Here is a 10,528-nt window from a genome sequence, read left to right as displayed (position 1 = left end):
AAGCCAAGACAGTGCTGCAGTTGTGCAGGCCTTTGTGATCCCTGGATCCCTGTTATAGGCCTGAGTTGTCAAGGTGCTTAAGGAACCTCCATGATTTCTTCTCTGGGAACTTTACTTTTCTGAAAGACTATTTGAACCCTGGTCCCTTTGACAGCAACAGATACACACGGCTTTTGTGGATTCTGACACAGCAAACTTCCTTCTGGAAATCATTGCAGAAAGAGGACAAATGAGACCAAAAACAAATGCAAATGGTAGCAAAAAAAATTTTTTAAATATCAACCCCAACATTTTTTTCTTCCTGCCCCTCCCCCTTCTGCCTAACCACCCAGCTTCAGGTTTAGCTCAAGCTGGAAGTGCCTGCAGCCAAAAACATCAGTGCAGTGAAGTTGCACTTAGCCTCACCCATGGCTGCTCTCCCACCCGGAACAGTAATGACCTAACCAACGCTGAGTACCCTCACGACATATTCAATGTTCTGTTGGTGTTGCTGCATTTATAGGACAAATGAAGAGAATACAACCACGATGATGACAGTGAGCAATGACTACTACCTGACCAAGCACTGTTCTCAGCAGAGTCTGACTCAGTCTGGGCAGAGGGGGAGAGTGTGGTCAAGGACACAGAGCAAATGGCAGCAGGCTGGCAGATGCCCTGGGCTTTCGTACACCTCCTAACATGAGGCAGGCACTATGACAGACTCGCTGAGTTCCCTCCTTAATCCGCACGACCCTGCTGTGGGGATTATCATCCCTCATGTATGACCCAAGAACTGGGGCCTCCTCACTGACTTGGCAAGGTTCTCACAGTCACAAAGAAAAATATCCCTGAGGTTCTTCTAACCACGTCCTTAAATCACGTGTGCATTAGTCAAAACTCAATTGTGGGAGACAAACCCAGCTCAAACTAGCTTGGGGTTGAGAGGGGCAGGGAGGAACCCTTAGAGGATCTAACCAATTTCAGACATGGCTAGGTCCATGGACTAAAATAATGTCACATGGATTAACTCCCTCTCTCTCTCAACCTGTTTATCCCAGCAGCTTGCCACTGCTTCACCTTGCATGTGGGAATGCTATTCTCTTCTGCTGTAAAATCTGCCCCTTTATATCAGAAAGAGGACCACAAATGGGTCTAGCCAGGGTTATGCTTTATCTCATGATCCCAGGAGAAGAAAGAGATGTTCTTTTCCAGAATCCACAATTTCTCAGGGAAGACCATGGTGCTGTTCAGGTCATATCCTACTTACCCTTGAACCAAACCCCACAGTAGGGAAGTTGAGTCCCATGATGGACAGCCAACCAGGGCCACGTGGAGTGGGGAGTAGTGGCTCTTTGAAAGGAAGGTTGCTGGCCAAACAATGCAGGTATCCATCAGAAACAGGGTCCAAGAGAACTAGTCAGGACTTAATTTAGATGCAATCCCTTCAGAATGTGGGTCTACCAATTTTCATGGTGTTGGATTTCCTTTTGTTTTACACGCTCTCCATAATTTGTGATATATGTGCAGAAGTGGGATGTGGCGACAAACTTGGAAGCATCAATAACGTGTGTGTGTTTAAAAATTAATGTAAGTTAGCAGTTTTCTTTCTAGAACAAAAAGTTTGTGGTTAAAATAGAGTTGCTGGAATCTTTTAAAAACTGTTTTTAAGAGAAGGCAGCATCACCTTGCAGTGTTCTTGCCAAAAATGCTTAACCCAAATTTAATCATGAAAGAAAAAAGAATCAGACAAATGCAAAAAAAAAAAAAAATTGACTTGGACTCTTTAAAAAATGGTAATTTCATAAAAGATCCCCTCCCCGCCAAAGAGAAGGCTGAGCGGCCATGCCGGATCAGAGTAAGGAGACCCAAGAGTCATGACAACTAAATATAGCATGTGATCTTTGATTAGATCCTGGATTAAAAAAAAAAATTCTAAGTGGCATTACTGGGATGATTTAAGAAATTCAATACAAAGATCTATATATGTGATGATAATATTGTACAATGCCCCATTTTCTGAACGTGCCTGTTGTGTAGAAGAATGTCCTCATTCTTAGGAAACGATTTGCTAAAGTATTTAGTTGATGAAAAGTCAAGATGATGAAAGTCATTTTCACGTGGTTCGGGTTGGGGGCGGGGAGTACACGTAGATCTGGGGAGAGAGAATGAAACTGTGGCCAAATGCTAAGAATTAGTGAATCTAGGTGGAAGGTATATGGGTGTTCGTTACACACGACACTATCCTTCTAATTTTTCTCTAGGTTTCAAATTTTCCCAAGTACAATATTGATGGGAAGGGGGAAAATTAAGGTATAGTCTCGTAGTCATCTAAACTTCAACTCTCCTTCTCATAATACAGAATGAGAAGTAAAAAAAAAAAAAATTAGTCATGTAAATAAGGGGCTGTTATTGGCGGGTTAGTTAAATGGGCGAGTTTTTAAGAATTTAACAGAAAACAAATTTTCAAAAAAATAAAAGTTTATTAACAGAGATGCAGGATCTGTTCAGCTCGTTCCTCTGGGACTTGTGGGTGGCACACCTGGCAGTAGTCATCGCTCCAGCTTCAAGTAGGGTGGTGGTGCCCTGGGTCCTCTTGGGAATGATGCCAGGAAGCTTAGAGAGGGAGACTTGATTTCCTTGCCCCACACCAGGAGGTTGGCCAGGTGTATTCTGGGCATGAGGAGACCCACCCTTCCTTCTCCTACTTCCCAAGCAGAATTGCAGGTGGGGATAAAGGTGACCAGGGTCTAGTCTATGTAGGGAGCACTGGCATCCAGAGGCCTCCTCCTGGGACACAGAGTGGCAGGCTTGGGGGCTCTCTGTCCCTAACAGAATTCCTGGGTTCAGGAACCTGATGTCCATCAGGTCAATGAGGGAAGTATTTGGAAAAGTTGGATGCCATGATTAGGGGTTTTCATTCCAGAACAAACATTAGGTGGTTACAGTAGAGCTGCTGGAATCTTTTAAAAACTGTTTTCAAGGGAATTCAACAGAATGATGCAGTTCCAGGTGCCAATAATCATATTTTTCATGTCACCTATGCACACATGTGAGTTTAAATAGCAACCCATGCACATGCATACATATGAGTACACATGCACATTTTCTGAATGGAAAGTGAGGCATGTGTACGGGTTGCTATTGTCACATGTGGTAACATGTTTATGAACCAGATCCCTTACTCTTTCATCTTCTTTTTTTTAAATGTTGTTGGTACAAATAGTATATATGGTACAATGTATTGAATAGTCTATTTACTAATGATTTATATCTTGCCTGTTTTTTAGAAAATGATTTGATTGTGGTTCATGATGCCATATCCTCTATAAAGCAAGACAATGAAAAAAATTATAAGATTAAAAAAACATCAGAAGAAGAGATGAGCATGAGGTAAGTGAAACCATCACAAGTTTAGCAACAAAAGGAAACAAGATAGGCTATTGCTCTTGGATCCTCACCAGGGTGTAATCTGGCCTGAAGGACTCCCAAGGGAGCAGGATGAGTGGAAACAAAGAGTTGTTCAGTGGCAGCAGCTAGAGACATCAAAGCAAGAAGGGTGGCATCATGAGGACATGGGAGAGAGGCCCACACTCTACAAGCCACAAGAGCATTCTGATCAGGCCAACCATGCCTAGAGGCCCCAAACAGAAACCAAGGAGACAAAAAGAGCATCCCTGTGTAACAGCTGATGGCTGCAGCTGGAATTTCAGGAGTGGCCATGGGGTGAGAAGGAAAGCAGTATTTCGAGGACCCAGGGTGCAAAGGACATAAATATATCTCTTTGCCCCAAAAGAAACCTAGTTCATCTTTCATATGAGGGGCAGAGTCACATGGTGACTCTGGGTTTTGCAAATGACACAGAAACGTTCTTCTTATGAATGCTTCCCCTAGATTGCTCTGCAAAAGACAGAGCCCGGGCAGCCCCAGTGGCCTAGTGGCTTAGCGCCACCTTCAGTCCAGGGCCTGATCCTGGAGACCTGGATCGAGTCCCTCGTCGGGCTCCCTGCGTGGAGCCTGCTTCTCCCTTTGCCTGTGTCTGTGTCTCTGCCTCTCTCTCTCTCATGCATAAATAAATTTTAAAAATCTAAAAAAATAATAAAAAAAAACAGAGCCTGTGGATTAAAAAGGCAGGTTAAGAGCTAAATGTGATTTGTGAAATCAGTAGCATTTCTACATACCACTGAGAAGCTATTAGAAAATATAATGAGAAATAAATCCCAGTTGCAGTAGCCAAAAAAAAAAAAAAAAAAAGAAGAAGAAGAAGAAGATAAAATACTTGGGAGTAATTTTTATGGGAGTCTATTTTTATAGAGTATGCCCTCTATAAAGAAATTCCAAAATTTTACTGAGAGTTGAACTACTTGATTAATGGAAAGGTATAGCATATTGAAAAAGTAAACAGCATAAGAGGTCAATTCTTCACAAATTAATTTATAGATCAATGACAAAAATCCAACAGGTCTGTTTTTAGGGGCAGGGTGGGAAGGAAGACAAAAACATTTCCAAGTTCATGTGAAGCAGTAAACAAAGGTGAATATAAAATACAAAATAACTTCCAAAAAGTGGTAGTAATGTTAGTGGGGTAGACATGCAGTAGTGAAGAGTCCTACACAGTAGAAGATTCTAAAGCAGTATTTGAAAAAGTGTGGTGCTCTTTCAAGACCAGGCAGATGATTGGACTGGATAAACTTAAAGATGTAGATCCTATTATACCTAAGGATTAAATATGTGATTTTTCACAAAGGCATCACCAAATAATGCGGAAGAAAACAATAATTCAATTAGTGCAAGTTGCAATAGTTGGCTAGCAATTTGGCAGAAAAATTCTTATTTAGATCTTTATCTCATACATGCATCCTAATGAATTTCAAATGGATTCAGCCTTTACATATAAAACTCGGACAATTTTTTTAAAAGCAGAAGAAAATAAAGCCAATATTCATCAGACTTCTGGTGGGGGGTGGGGTGGGCAATCCAAACTTGGGAGCAATTGAAGGAATCACAAGAGTGCGGCATTCCAGTGCACATAAAATGTCTTCACATAAAAAATATGACCAAGCAAAAGATAATACAACTAGACAAACTACATATATGACAAGCACCAAGGCAGGGGTTAATATTTTTTACCTTTATATAATAAAGTTTAAGCAAAGTAGCAAGAAGAGCACTAAGATGGTTAAGGATAAAAACAAGCAGAGGACATCAGTAGGAGAAAGTCTGGGGTGCCTGGGTGGCCCGGTCAGTTAAGCATCTGACTCTTGATTTCAGCTCAAGTTATGATCTCAGGGTGGTGAGTACTCTCTCTTTCTCTCTCTCTCAAAATAAGTAAAATCTTAAAAAAAAAAAAAAAAAAAAGGAGAAATTGCTCCGCCTCATAAGACATGAGAATGAAAAGAACAACAAACTTTGTATTTTTCATCTATTAAATGAGTAAAACTTTAAGGGAAAAAAGATTACTACCCAGAGTTACGGAAGAGGATATTATTACCCCTCTAAGAGCATTAGAAACCAAGAAAACTGGTTTCGAAAACAGTTGGCGATATTCATCAAGAAGTATAAAAACATTTGTTTAATGTTGGCCAGTAATCCTAACAAAATTGGTTTTTTTTTGTTTTGGTTTTTTGTTGTTGTTGTTGTTGTTTTTAGATTAGTTGCACTAAAGAATTCCTAATTTGTTTGCAGCCACTGGTATATGCTTTAAAGTTGATGTGCAGGGGCAGCCTGGCTCAGTGGTTTTAGCGCCGCCTTCAGCCCAGGATGTGATCCTGGAGACCCTGGATCAAGTCCCACATCAGGCTCCTTGCTTGGAGCCTGCTTCTCCCTCTGCCTGTGTCTCTGCCTCTCTCTCTCTCATGAATAAGTAAATAAAATCTTAAAAAAAAAATAAAGTTGATGTGCAAACTTTTAGGGGGCTAGAAACAAATTCCTGCTGCCAGTACTTCTGTGGCCCACAGCGAGACATCTTTATTCTCCAGATGAGTACATTCTCAGAAGGACTGTAGGCCTGATGGCAAGTTAAAGTAAGAAGTAAACCTCAGGGTGGCTTAGAGTGCTTCCTCCTCTATAATGTGACCCATCTTTCACCTAGCAAATATTTATTGAGCACCAACTGTAGGCACACTGCTAGGAGGGCTACATAGATTAATATGACCCAGTTTGTGCCCCCCAGGAAGTGGAGAGCCTAGGAGAAGAACACAAAAGTCAGGTTTCGGAGCATTTGAGCAAAAATCCGAAGTAGAAAAGAAGAAATCCCTATTAGAAGTACCAAGTGTTTTTGTAACATCTCTTTTTGAAATATCTCCTGTGTAGGCTGATCACATAGTTTTCAAAGCAAATTTCTAGAATGATGTAGTGCCAGTCTCATATTATTTTGTTAATAAGTAAAAATGCAACAGAAACTCAGGAGAAATTCTTTGTAAATAAGCATCCTGAGGTGAATGTTCTTCTCAGAGGCTTCTCAGAGGTAGTGAGCCAAGGATGAGCCATGGGCCTAACACTCCTGACCCTTCCAGTCGAGAAGCAGGAGAGGCAGTAAGATCCAGAGACACACCAAGCTGCTCCTTCTGGGCTTCGCTTCACGGTGTCTACTCTGCCCCGAGTAGGAATGTGCTTGGTGCTCTAACATTTGAATCTACAAGAACCAGGTTCTACAAATACACATCCGAGGGTCTCACCAGCCCTGGTCCAAAGTACACACAGTCTTCTTTCTCTTGAAAACTCTTCTTCATTTCCAGTTGAGAGGTTTGCTAAACTCCTTTCCTCAGTAAGGAACCACATTCTGCCCTTACCTGTGTATTTGTGAACTTTTTTTTGACGTGTCAGGAGGTGTCTAGAATATAGTAAGCACTTAAAAAAAAAAAAAAAAGGTGGGTATGGTTAACCCGGGCAAGCTGCACTGAAGAAATGAAATTTAAGTTGATTTGTAAGTAAAAAAGGGTCATGGATAAGCCTGTCTTATTCAAATTGCTTTTTTCCCAAAAACCTAATGCTTCGCCTTAGTTTTCATTTCTGATGCTATTTCTTAGAACTACTGCATACTCGGTACATATTGATTTAATTTTTGCTCCGAGAGACTTAAGCAGTGAATAGAGGTTAATTTGTTATCTGGTCCATTGATTTTTGTCCTAAGAGAATGGGTTTCATTTTCAGCATTTCCATCTATTAATTGCTGCTGGTACCATCAGTGGATTCTCCGCAATGACTTCTGTTGACATCTCATGTATTTTCTGAGTCCCTCAATACTCCTGTGGTTATTGTAGTGCTTTGTCATGATGGTTTCATTCTTATTTCCAAACTCTCTAGAGTGTTGCAGATAGGTAGGGGGCTGCCAGTAAATAGTGACCTTATTCTATGACCAAGCTCTCAGCAAGTTGGGAAATAAAACAATGAGCAAAGATAAAAAACCAAAATATTGACATTCTTCATACTAGAAGCTCAATGGGAGGGTAACATTTATGGTATTCACGGAGAGGGCCCACAGCCTGGATTAGATGATTTCAAGCACTAAACTCCAGGCAGAAATGAACCAGGAAAAAACCTCCACCATCCCCATCACCCTGCCTACCCTGGAGCTCCTGCAATTGCCATGCAGAGAACTTTGCTCTGGAAGGCAGGCTCCCTCCCAAAAGGAATGAGGGGAGAATTCTTCCTAAATACTCCAATCAGCTATGTTGCTCCCCCCACCCCCCAGGGTGGGGTGGGAAAGGGAGAGAGGCCAGGTGTGAAATGACTGAGTGCCTTTCATGGGAAAGAAACATCAGGAGATGAGAAAAAAGAGGACCTCACTAAAAAAGGTATGTATTCAGAAGCAGTAACAGGAAATCAAAATATTTGGCATTGGACCTGATTTTGCCAGTTTTCCAGCTGTGGGGACTTGAGCAAATAGCATCTCCCTGAGCATGTTTTTTTCACCTGCAGGAAGAAGATAACACCTTCTCATCCTTCAAAGTTTTATGAGAGGACGTAGTCATGCAACATAAGAGACTCTTGGCACGAATGTATATCAGGCAGAGAAAAACTGACACCAATTCCTAACTGAAAATCACAGGCTTAAGAGTTTGAGCTCTTAGTGGATGGTCTTTCTCTCAACCTTCAGGCTTCACACAACTATGTATAGATTTGTTCCTTAAAATGATCCCCAGTTGCCTTCCCCTTCCTCCTGTGTGTTTCTCATTATAACTCTGAGGCCCCAAGAGATTCCCCAGGGACCTCCAGGGCATTTCTGCCTCAGGCCTGCCCCCATGTCACCCCCTTTCCTGGGTTAGCACTCAGCCTTCCCACAGCTGAGGGCAGGCAGAAGCTTTGCACTGCTTCCCTGATGAAGCAAATGACTAGCGCCTCGGAGGCCTGTTATACCTCATCCTTCACATGGGCCTGACTCCTTTTCATCATGGGCAGGACATCCCCGGCCAATCTGTTCCCCCCCAATGTCACAGGCTCCAGGAGTGGCAGCGCCAACTCTTCAGTTGCTGAACCAGGAAAATCTGGGCTTCATCGCTGGCTCCTCCAGCACCCTCCACTTCCCACATGAAAATAATCGTTACCACGCATGATGCTGTGGATTAGGTGCTCTTGTAGATGCTTTAAGTGCCACATCTCTTTCAATACTCAGTACAGTCCCATGAGATGGGCCCCGACTTTTCTCCTCATTTCCTAGGTGAGGCAGTGAAGGCCCAGGAGGTAAAACAACTTCTGCTAATCCCACGGCCAGTAAGTGGTCTTAAGGGCATTTGAACTTCCACCTTCTCTCAGTTGCCAGGTCCTGCATATGTGTTCTCCTGTTTTCCAAGATCTATTCCCATATCTTCCCTCCAACTATCTTTGTTAAATTGGAGTCTTTGTCATCTCTCCTCCAGATGGTTGCAGCTTGCAACTGAAAGGCCCTGCCATCTTTCGCTGGCCTCCACTCACCTCTTCAAATATATGTCCTCTGACTCTGCTCACCTTGCATCCTCCACTTGTCCCAAGTGTTTTCAGTTTCCAGAATGTAATTTGTCATTTCACGTTTGCACGGTTTGCCACTTTTTCCAATGTTTCTACTTGTAAACACCTGCTCAGTCTTCAAGACCCTGTTCATGTGTATTCTCTTCAAAGGCTTCCTGGCCTTTCGAAGCACAGTTGACCAGTCTCTTCTTTATGTTTTAGAAGCATTTGTGTATTTAAGTTTTTTTTTTACCTGTTTGTCTTCCCAAATCAACATGATTTCCATGATGACAGTGTCAGTTGATAATAGTAGTGATATGGGAAGCTCCAGTTTATTAGATGCCTACCATAAATGGAGCTATGTATCCAGAATGCCAAGGACAAGCAATCCTAATCTAGAATTCTATACCCAACTAAAACAACATGTAGCTTACTTGAATTTTATATCATGCGAAAGCATTCCTTATTCCCCAAAGTAATATAATAAAAATGTTTTAAAGAGAAAATGGAATAGGTTTTTTCAGGTGAAGACTAAACTGGTTTATTATCCAAAGATCTTCCCTGAAAAAACTACTAAAAAAAAAAAAAAAATCAAGAAAAGTCCTGAGTAATAAATCCACAAGTAAGGTGAGAAATGCAATTGTTGATTATAAAATAGAAATAGTTATTGGCAGCAAAAATAGAAGTAATAATTATTTTCTCTTATTTAGAGACAAGATGGAGCCTAACATTCTAGATAATAACATGAAAGATAATGATGGGAGGGAATTGGAGGGAAAACAAACATAGCTAATTCCTCGTTTTCTTTGAGAGTCATATTTTGCTCCTGTGTTCAAATATCTAATGTAACCATTAAAAGAATAGAACCAGAATGTTTGCAAACTGGTACAAAACAGAAGGGGGAAAATAGAAGAACAGGAAAGGAGAAAAAAGAAATAGAAGAGAAAGTATGAAAATAGAAACTCAGAGGAAAATAGCAGAGATAGTCCAAATACCTCAGCAATCCCAATAATGTAGACAGATGAAATTCACAGAATAAAGAAACTCCCAGATTGACTAGAACAAGCAAAACATGACACTTGCATGCGACACACCCAAGTGGAAGCCTTCCATTTCCCCCAAGCTGAGTGTGTATATGTGTATGTCTATGCTGTGTGTGTGTGTGTTGCGAAGGGAGGAGGGGATGATAATTCAGTCTGTAGGCTCCTTATAAAAGATTTTGGTGGCACTTGAAAGTATTGCAGGCCCCGAAACACAATTTTAACTTTTGCCTATTTTTTTTTTAACCAAGGTGTAATTCGGGTAATCACATTTTTAATTTCATTGACAGTTCATCTGAAAAGTGCACAATACTGAGTGTAAAGCACATCAGAATGAATTTTCAAAAAGGTGGTATCTGCGAGAACAATCAAGGGACACCCCCAAATATCAGCTGGTTTGCTCACTCTTGGAGAAATAGGTTGACGTCACCATGTTATTCTAAATACAGCCATTAAAAATTCCAAGGAGGAAGAATTTCACATATTACTGTTATTCAGTGGATAATTTTAGCTGGAAGATCATTCTTTCCCGGAGAGGGTCTAAATTGATTGTAACAAACGGTGCAATTATCACCCTTACAACTGAC

Source organism: Canis aureus, chromosome 13 (genome assembly GCF_053574225.1).
Source record: "Canis aureus isolate CA01 chromosome 13, VMU_Caureus_v.1.0, whole genome shotgun sequence".
Classification (NCBI taxonomy): domain Eukaryota; kingdom Metazoa; phylum Chordata; class Mammalia; order Carnivora; family Canidae; genus Canis; species Canis aureus.
Note: the sequence above shows the minus strand (reverse complement) of the source record.